This window comes from Vicugna pacos, unplaced genomic scaffold (assembly GCF_048564905.1).
Source record: "Vicugna pacos unplaced genomic scaffold, VicPac4 scaffold_190, whole genome shotgun sequence".
Taxonomy (NCBI): domain Eukaryota; kingdom Metazoa; phylum Chordata; class Mammalia; order Artiodactyla; family Camelidae; genus Vicugna; species Vicugna pacos.
Genome location: NW_027328869.1, coordinates 666,172 through 676,782, shown reverse-complemented (window position 1 = coordinate 676,782; position 10,611 = coordinate 666,172). Strand labels below are relative to the sequence as shown.

Here is a 10,611-nt window from a genome sequence, read left to right as displayed (position 1 = left end):
ATAATTTTATTTGAGTCTTTATTTTCTTAGCCAACCTAAACGTTTGTCCACTTATGTTTAAAAGATACAGACTTAGGTATTTTTTTATCTTTTCAATTGTTTCTCTTGTTATTTGGCTTACTCTCATTGAATCAATATTCTTCATTTTCTTTCTGTTTTCTCCTAGAATATTGATGTTTAACATTAACTAGTGTGAATCTTTGTATTTCTTTTATTATTAAGTATTATTTATTTATTTATTTACATATTTGTTAATTTATTTATCATTGAATTACAGTCATTTGCAATGTGTCAATCTGTGGTGTATAGCACAGTGTCCCTGTACATGCATATATTTATGTGGCTATTAATGGTAACTTCACGATATTTAACTTACTGCCCTGTATCATACAAAAGAAATTTTGAAAACATCTATTTTTATATATAGTGGATAACATTTATAAATCTACAGCACCAAAATATGTCCCCTACCAGTCCCTTTCTGCAGTAACCATAAGATTATTCAGTAGATCTGCAAGTGTGTTTCAGTTTTGTAGATGAAATCATAGTTTTCACATACAAATTATTTTTTAAGTTTCTATATGTCATGTCATGTTTTATTTTTCTTTCTTTTTCTGTCTTACTTCAATTAGAATGACACATTTTGGGGACATCCATTTTGCTGCAAATGTCATTGTGTTATCATTTTTTATTGCAGAATATTATTCCATTGTTTAAATACAGCATAAGTTCTGTATACTGTCATCTGTTGTTGGACAATTAGGTTGCTTCCATTTCGTGGCTGTTGTGTATAGCACTGCTAAGAACATTGGGGTGCAGGAGTCTTTTTGAATTAGGGTTCCCTTTGATATATACCCAGAAGTGGGATTGCTGGATCATATGTTAATTCTTCTTTTATACTTTAGTGGAATCCCCATCCTGATTTCCACAATGACTGCACCAACCTACATTCCTACCAACAGCGTAGGAGGGTTCCCTTTCTCCACAGCTTCGCCAGCATTTATTGTTTGTGGACTTTTGAATGATGGCCATTGTGAATATTGTGAAGTGATACTTCATTATAGTTTTGAATTGCCCTTCTCTGATTATGTCAGTGAGTAATTTTTTTTCATATATCTGTGTGGCATTTGTATGTCTCTATTGGAGAATTGCATGTTTAGGGATTCTGCCCATTTTCAGATTGGGTTTCTTGTTTTTTTTTTCTTAGTATTATTAGGTGGTATGAAGTCTTAATATTTTTGAAATTTAGCCTTTGTCAGTTGCATCACTTCTAAATATTTTCTTTAATCCTGTAGGTTGTCATTTTGCCTTGTTTATGGTTGCCTTAGATGTGTAAAATATTATAAGTTTAATTAGGTCCCATTTAGTAATTTTGCTCTTACATCCATTACCTGGGTAGGCTGTTCTAGGAGATCATTGTTGAGATTTATCTCAGAGTGTGTTGCCTATGTTTTATTCTAGGAGATTTACTATGTCTTGCCTTACATTTAAGTCTTTAAGCCATTTTGTGTTTATTCTTGTGTATGGAGTGAAGGATTTTTCTAACTCCATTGCTCTGATGCTGCTATCCAGTTTTCCCAACACCAGTTGGTGAAGAGATGGTCTTTTCTGTGTCATATTCTTGGCTGCTCTGTAAAATATTAATTGAACATATGACTGTAGATTTATTCCCAGGCTCTCTATTCTGTTCCATTGGTCCATATGCCTGTTTCTGTACCAATATCATGTCATTTTGATTATTGTATCTCTGCAAAAGTGTATGGAGACCAGGCAGGTTATTGCTCCAGCCTCTTTCTTTGTCTTCAATATAAGTTTGGAAATTATGGATCTTTTTTGATTCTATATTAATCTTAAGATCATTTGTTTCAGTCCTAAAAGGAAATGTTTTGCATAATTTGATTAGAACTCACATTTAGTCTGTGGATATCCTTGGGCAGTATGGCCATTTTAACAATTTTCTTTCTTCCATTACTAGACCATTGGGTATCTTTTCAATTCTTCAAATCTTTCTTGATTTCCTCAATCAATGTTTTCTTGTTCTCCACGTATAAGTCATTCAACACCTTGCTCAGAGTTATTCTTAAGCATTTTATAGTTTTGGGTGCAGTTATAAAAGGGGTTGTTTCTATATATTGTTTTCCTGTTGCTTCAATGGTAGTGTAAAGAAATGTAATTGGTTTTTGTACATTACTCTGGCTTCCTTTTCCAGTTCCTTTTTACCCTAAGTATTTTTTGTGAAGCTTTACATTTTTCTATATATACTGTCATGTCTACATATCGTGGCAATTTTACCTCTTCTTTTACAGTCTGAATCCTTTTATTTCTTTTTCTTGCCTGATCGTTGTGGCTAGGACTTCCAAGACTATATTGAATTGAAATTGTAAGAATGGGCATCCTTGTCTTGTCTCAGGTTTTTGTGGGAAGGACTTCAGTTTTTCACCATTGAGTATTTTGCTGGCTATATGTTTACCATAAAAAGCTTTTGTTATGTTGAGATATAGTCCCTCTATGCCCACTGTGATAAGAACTTTTATTGCAAATAGATGTTAAATTTTATCAAATGATTTTTCTGCATCTACTGAGATGATCATATCGTTTTTGTCATCTCTTTTGTTGATATGGTGTATCACAATTGATTGATTGATTTGCATATGTTAAACCATCCTTGTGTTCCTGGGATGAACCTAACATGACCATGGTGCGTGTTCTATTTTTTAAATGATGTTGGATTCTGTTTGTTAATAATTTCTTAGGGACATTTACATCTATGTTTATCAATGATATTAGCCTATAGTTTTCTTTTTGGGGTAGTTGCTTTGTCTGTTTTGGTTTCTGTTTGATGTTGGCCTTATGGTTTGAGTTTTGGAGTACTCACTCCATATCAAAATTTGGAAGAGTTTGAGGAAGACTGGTATGGATTTTTCTTTCTATGTTTGGTCAAATTCCCCAGTGAAGATATTAGGGTCTGAATTTTGTTTGCAGAGATTTTTTATTTTATTGATAATCGTATTCTATTTCTGGTGATCTGTCTGTTCAAACGGTTAATTTCTTCTTGATGCAATATTGGTGGGCTGAATGTTTCCATAAACTTCTCCATTTCTTCCTGGTTTTCCAATTTGTTTCTGTAGTGTTGCTCATGGTGTTATGATATTTTGTAAATTTGTTGAAATCTTTGTAGTTTCTCCATTTTCATTTCTTATATTATTTGTTTTCTCTCTCTTTTCTTATTGGTGATCCTGTCCAGAGATTTGTCAATTTTGTTTAAAATTTCAAAAAATATTTTATTTTTTTTCTATTTTTTAATCTCTATTTCAATTCTTCCCTCCTTGATCTTTATTTTTCCCCCTTTCTGCTTACTTTTGGTTTTGTTTGCTCTTCTTTTCATGATTAGTTTACAGAGAATGTTAGATTATTTATTTGAAATTGCACTTCTAATTTGAGGAGGGCTTTGTCACTATGAACTTCCCTCTTAAGCCTGCTTTAACTGTATTCCATAGAATTTGTGTAGTGTTTTGTCATATTTTTCAAGATATTTCTTAATTAGTTATTTTATATTATAAGAGATATTATAATTTCTTCTTTTACTTGATCACCCCCCCACTTGTTTTAGTACCATGTTTTTTAATCTGGATGCTGACATTTTTCTCCCTGTTTTTCTGTGATTGATTTCTTGTTTCATGGTATTATACACAGAAAAGATGCTTGAAATAACTTTTATCTTCTTAAATTTGTTGAGGCTTCTTCAGTGCCTGAGTTCATAATCTTTCCTAGAAAATGTACCATATGCACGGGAAAAGAATGTATATTCTGTTTTGGGTGGAAGTGGTGCTTTGAATGAATCAACCAACTCCAATTATTTAATCATGTCTATTAGTATCTTTATTCCCTTATTAATTTTCTGTGTGAAAGACCAGTCCAGTGATGGTAATGTGGTGTTATAGTCTCCTACTGTGATTGTGTTCCCAGTGATTTCTCTCTTATTATCTATTAGTATTTCCTTTATGTATTTAGGTGCTCCTATATTGAGTGCATATATCTTAATGATTATAATACCCTCATTTAGTATTGCTCCTTTAATCATTATATCATGTCCTTGTTTATCTTTGTCTATGTCCTTTCTTGTAAAGTCTCTTTTGTTTGAAGTCAGTACTACTAGTCCTGCTTTCTTATTACGTGCATTTGCATGGAATATATTCTTCCATCTTCTGACTTTCAACTGATATCTGTTCCTCTTTCTAAAGTAGGTCTCTTGTATGCTTCATAATGTAGGGTCTTGTTATATTATCCCACCTGACAATATATATCTTTTGATTGAACCACAATGTCCATTAACCTTTGTGATAATTATTGATAGACTGGTGTTTATTTCCATTTTGAAGTTCATTTTCCAGTTGATTTGGTATTTCCTTTTTGTTCATTACTTTTTCTTTTTGTGGCTTGATAAGTTTTCTTTTATCTTGGTTTTCTTTTGGCTTTGTGACTTTATTGTAAGATTTTGACTTATGGTTACATTGTTTTGTATTTATATTGACCCGTACAATATCTGTTTATTTTAACTGATAAGATTACAAACTCTTACCCATTTACAGAAAACAGAAAGAAGGAGAAAATACTCTGTATTGTCCTGTTTCACTCTCTGGCCCTTAAAAATTTTGATGTCCTGTTTTACAACATCATATTTATTCTGTTGTAAGTCGTTTTAGCTATTGCCTTTCCAGTTATTCTTTTCTCTTTCCTATGGCATCCTGCTTCCTTTTAATTTAGAGTAGAACTTTCATTATTCCTATTTCTCTTGCTAAATTCTTTCAGTATTTGCTTGTGTGGAAATTATTTATCTCTCCTTCTATTCTAAAAGATCGCCTTGCTTGATAAAGTATCTTAGATTACAATTTTCTTTCATTCAGGACTTTGAATATGTCTTGCCACTGCATTCTGCCTGCTGTATTTGTGTAGGAAACGAGTTTAAAAATATTATGTATATAATATATATGTTAAGAACACCTAGAAATGAAGTTAACAAGTAAGGTGAAAACCTATACGTTAAAAAACAGAAAATATTGGTGAAGGAAATTAAAACTGATCCAAAGGAATGAAAATATCCCTTATGTTAATGTTGTGAAACAATGTGGTTGAAATATCCATACTTAACAAAGGAATCTATATTTAGTGTGATTCATGTCAAAATACCTATGAGATTTTTCCTTTAAGTAGAATAAATAATTTCAAAATTTATATGTAACCACTAAGAACATGAGTTGCCAAAATAATCTTGAAAAAGAGTATTAAAACGAATGGTGTAAAGATCTCTGATGTTAAACAGTCCTACAAAGCTTTAGTAATTAAAACAACATGATACTGGCTCAGAAACAGACACCAATCTATAGAAGAGTATAGAGCAACCAGATATATTCTCTCACACCTTTGATAAATTAACCCATGAAAATGGAAGCAAGAGTATAAAATGAAGAAAAGACACTCTCCTCAATAATTAGTGCTGGGGAGATTAAACATGTAAAAAATTGATTAGAATATTTCCTCACATTTTATACAGCCCATGAGCACAGAATATCTTTCTATTTATTTTGTTTACATATATTTCTTGCCCCTGTAATTTATAGATCTATGTTTAGTTCTTTTATTTCACTTAACAAATTTATTCCTATTTTATTCTTTTTGGTATAAATTCACACACAATTGTTTTCCTAATTTATCTTTCTGATAATTTGTTGTTACTATATAAAAATGCAATATATATATGTATATTGATTTTGTACTCTGCAAGTTTACTATGTTTGTTCATTGGTTCTAACAGTCACTGGAGGAGCCTATGGAGTTTTCTATCTATGCAGAATTATGTCATCTGTAAAAACTTTACTGCTTTTTTACAAGTTGGATGCCTTTTATATTTTTCTTGACTAGTTTTTCTGACTAGGACTTCTAGTAGTGTAATTTAGGACTTGACAAAATGAGCTACTTTTTCTTATCACTAGACCAGAGGAAAAGCTTCCTGTATGTTAACATTGAACTTGATGTTAGTCATGGGTTTTTCATATAAGGCTTTTATTATGTTTAGTTACATTCTATCTAGAGCGAATTTGTAAAGAATATTTTTATAAAATATTAAGATCTGATCTTTCAATAATTTTCCTACATTTATTTAGATTGTTATTTTTTAATTGTTTCTTTTTTAAGGGTGGTGTCACATATATTCATTTGTGTATGTTAAATAATATTTATTAATGAGGACTAAATCCAACTTATCTATACTTAATAATACTTATAATATGCCATGAATTCTGGTTGCTATTATTTATTTTGAATGGAATACAAATAGTGAAGGAAAATTTTACATATTGTAGTTTGAGTGTACATTTATGTATTTAAAAATTTTATCACTCATTTTGAATTTGGCTTATAATTAATGGAATTTATTTCTAAATAAAGAATATAACTTTTGGTAGAACTGGATTTACTACAGTCTACTGATACAGAACATAGCTATTTACAATTAGTACACAAAGCACATCCCTTAAATTGCTGTATAATACTTACAATGCCAACTGTTTCAGGACTGGGAAACATATTGCTTCCTAAAATTCATTACCTGGTCTTTTCCACCTCAACCAACATATACTGTTATTTCTTTGTTCTTTGATTCTTTGTTTGCCCTTTAATGGAGTCACTGCTGATAGAACCCAGGATCTTGTCCATAACTGTATTTATCAACATCATTTTGAAACACATAACAGAAGCCACAAGAGAATGGATTATAAAGATGACAGGAAAGTTTTTTCCTTCTAGTGACTGAGAAACCTCTGAGTGAAAGAATGGCAAAAAATTAACATTTGTAAATATACAAGAAGGTTGGCTCTTCTGTAATTTTAAAGTAGAATATTAAATTATATTTATTACTAATAGCACTGAATTATAATTTAAAACAAAAATTGACCCGTTTGGGATTTCTTATTTTTGATTGATTATTTTAATCTAATTTTATTTCATAAATATTTAACATTTATTTATAAACATACCAAATAAACTGATATTTATTCTTCTCATGTTTTGAATATAGAGTTACTTATTGTAAAGTACACAGATAAATACCTACTTCCATTTCCAAATCAAATTATGTTTCACTTTAATTACAAATGATGATGAAATAGTTTTACATTTTCTGTACAGGTTTTACACAAATTTCACTTTAAATTCCATAACTTTAAAATTATTTTATATATTTTGTGCATTATTTATACTCTGTTCACGGATCTGATATAAATTTGTGTACAAAAGTATAGAGATTGGTTTTATTTCATAGACCCCAAAATTAAATTATTTAAAAAGATATTGTGTGGATAATATTTGCATATCACACTATAAAAATAAGGATCCTATATGTTTCATATTAACTGGATGAATGAGAAGTAAACACTGGCTGAATGTTACACTTGAGTTGCTAAGAGACAACTCGTTTTGTGATGTCACATCTACTAAGGTTGAGAACCATTGTTATAGACTAGCAGTTTATCTGTGCAGGCCTGCCAAAGCAGCATTTGGAGCTGCAGTGCTGAAAAACATGCAGATTAGGAAAGCAGCTGTAGAAAAAGTTATTTGAGATGGCACATATTTCTTCAGAAATTCAGGATGTGTCTCGTAAATATAGACCAACAGGTTCAGAAAACTCTGGTAAATCTCTATTGTGTGATCAATCATTCTCTGTGGACTTGGACTTGAGATCTATGATTGAAGAAAATGCTTTTCAGACTTTGTCTGAAGAATCCTTGATAAAAACACAATGTTACGCACTTTGTGTCTCTGAACCAGATGAAGATAATGATTTTCGTTCACTGAGATTTACCAAGAAACACTGGAAAATGGCTGGGAATGACCAATTTAAATCCATCTGGTGGGATGATAATGGAACTTCCATAGTGATTGATGAAGATGTCTTTAAGAAGGAAGTTTTGGAAATAAAGTCCCCTTTCAGAATATTTGGAACTGGACATATGAAAAGTTTAGTTAGACAGCTTAACCTTTATGGGTTTAGTAAAGTGCAGCAGAATTTTCAAAGGTCTGCTTGTCTAGCTGACATTCTGGCAGAAGCAAAAGTAGCCTCTGTTTTAAGCAAGGTATTCGGAAATTTTTGTTACCAATTGGTAACTTATACATAAAATTTTATTTTATACATCAATCTTTGGTAATATGAATGTAAAGCTGGATTTTGAAAATTGTATAAAACTACTCGTGTTTAAAATCCATTATTTTTTCTGAAAAATGAGGACAGTGCCTTAAGTAGTCAAGATTATGAGAAACTTTGCTTGCAACTATGAATCTTACCAGAAATCTAAATAAAGGTAGAAAAGCTGCTTTTAAAAAGTGGCATTCACCATTACTGCAAATGCTAACTCCTAAAATTTCATGAGTATAATATTTAAATATGCATTTTCCAAATAAGGAACTTCAAAATATCATCAGCAATGTTCATGTTTTGATGATATTATCTTTGCATAGTAAAGGTGAAATCTGAGGTTTTATAGGTTAGGCTTATTGTAGCCTTCTATTTTGGATAAATATTACTAAAATCTTTCTCCTTTGGTTGTAGCTGCACTTGTATCATAATCCAAATTTTAAACGAGTCTGTCCCCAGCTTTTAGTGAGAATGAAAAGAAGAATTGAGATTAAAAATGCCTCTCTGTTATCTTCATTGGCTGTAGATTCCAAAAAGAAGCACTTTAAAGCAGGGTGTAATGTGGATAATAATAATTCTGTTTTTCTGGTTCACACTAGTGGAGAATGTGCATTTTTACTTTCTACAAATTTAAACATGCCTCTAATAAGAAAGCCCTCAACTAGCCACAAAATAGGTGATATAAATAACCCAATCAGAGGTGATTTTTCTCCTCCATCATCAATGTCATTAAGACCACCAGAACAAATTGCAGTGGATCAATGTGCTATTTTAAATCAATTGACCACTGTCCACGGGCACTCTCAAAGCAGCTACACTGAAGCAAATGGCCGTGTTTTGTACTTCATTACAACTTCAACTTCTACTTCTCAGTACAGCAACTTGTCTCCCATACTGAGCAATTATAATGGACTGATGGTGGAGCCTTCTAAATTTCCAAATAGATATCACAACATATCTGCAAATGAAGGTCATTTTTCTAAAGTTCAACAAGGGAGCAACCCACGGTTTCCAGTGCCAGTGATATCTGATACATCAGCTACCTTTCTTTCAACGACAATTCATCAGCCATCTTCAGTTTATGAACGTCATCCCAATTACAACTGATCTACCAGATGACTACCAGTTTATGCAGGATAACAAAGATTAAAACTGATGTTGGCAAATGTCAACAAATATCTGCAAATTTCTTATTTGAACAATAAACAAAGTTGTGTACCACTATTTTCTTTACTTTATTTTTAAATAATATTAAGAGTTAAAAGGGAGACTAAGTTACCATTTAAAGAAAAAAGAGATATTTTATTGATATGATCATTTGATGGAAAAATATGATAGTAAATTTAAATAATTTCCTGTAAGGAAGATGAGAAATTGGAAGAATTTGGGAAAAGACTAAAACATGGAGAGAGGGAAAAGTACTAAGTGGTTTCTGGTTCATTCTGGAAAGTATGAAAAGTGTTTAAGTTAGGATAGGTTGGAACAGGAGATAAATGCAGGAACCTGCCCAGGGATAATGGTCTCTATAATGTCATCCCTGGAATCATAAATATCAAATGATGTAGTCTCAGATGGCACATTCATTATATGGTAGAATATAAGAAGATATTTTATCTATGATCTTCTTTGTGCTGTTCTCAAAGCATTCCAATTTGTGCTTTCAATTCCTGCCCTCAAGTATCTACGCTATATTTTCTAGTCAATACTTTCTGTTGCTTTTATGTTTCAGCCAAAGACAAGCTTACGTCCTCAGGGTGTCTCTTAATGCCTTTCCAAATCTAAGACCACAACTCAACTTAGTTTAGTCATTTCTTTATAAATCTGGCATCTGACTACCTTGGCATATCTTTATGTTTCACTGTATCTGGAGATCCATGCAGGCAAATGCTTGTCAGCTATTTTAGCTGCAACCTCACCACATTTCAACAACTCATCCTTCGACTTTTGGTTTCCTCCTTTTACCTACTTAGAATTTTTCTGTCTATTCCCCTTTCCCTGTCTAACATTGATACCAGGACACTAAGCACAGCACATGCCACAGGATGCATTTTATTATTTAGTGAATGAAAAATACATGTTGACTTAAAGCAAAATCATCTTTCCTGAAACAACGAAACTCTCATGGATTTCAAACTATTTTGTTATGTTCTTTACTCTTTGCCACAAACTAGCTGTTTTCATAGCCCAAGGACTAGTCACTCAAGATAGTAAGTAGAAGTAGGTAAGGAGACAAAGTATTATTTTCTTCTTAATTCATGCCTCCAGAGGCCTAAAGCATTCCATTCCCATTTGCTGGAATTTTTCCTGACTCTTCATCACCCATCCACCCCAAATTATCTGATTCTCTTCCACATACCAATAAATCTACTGCCTTCTAATTAATTTACTTCTTAGAATCAGATTTGTCCAGAAAAGACAGTGCCATT

The 10,611-nt window shown here is 31.8% G+C and overlaps 1 pseudogene; it reads left to right on the top strand.

The window, feature by feature from the left end:
• The first annotated feature begins 7,571 nt into the window (after positions 1-7,571).
• Positions 7,572-8,168, top strand: LOC140695204 (heat shock transcription factor, Y-linked pseudogene; annotated as a pseudogene).
• The last annotated feature ends 2,443 nt before the right edge of the window (positions 8,169-10,611 follow it).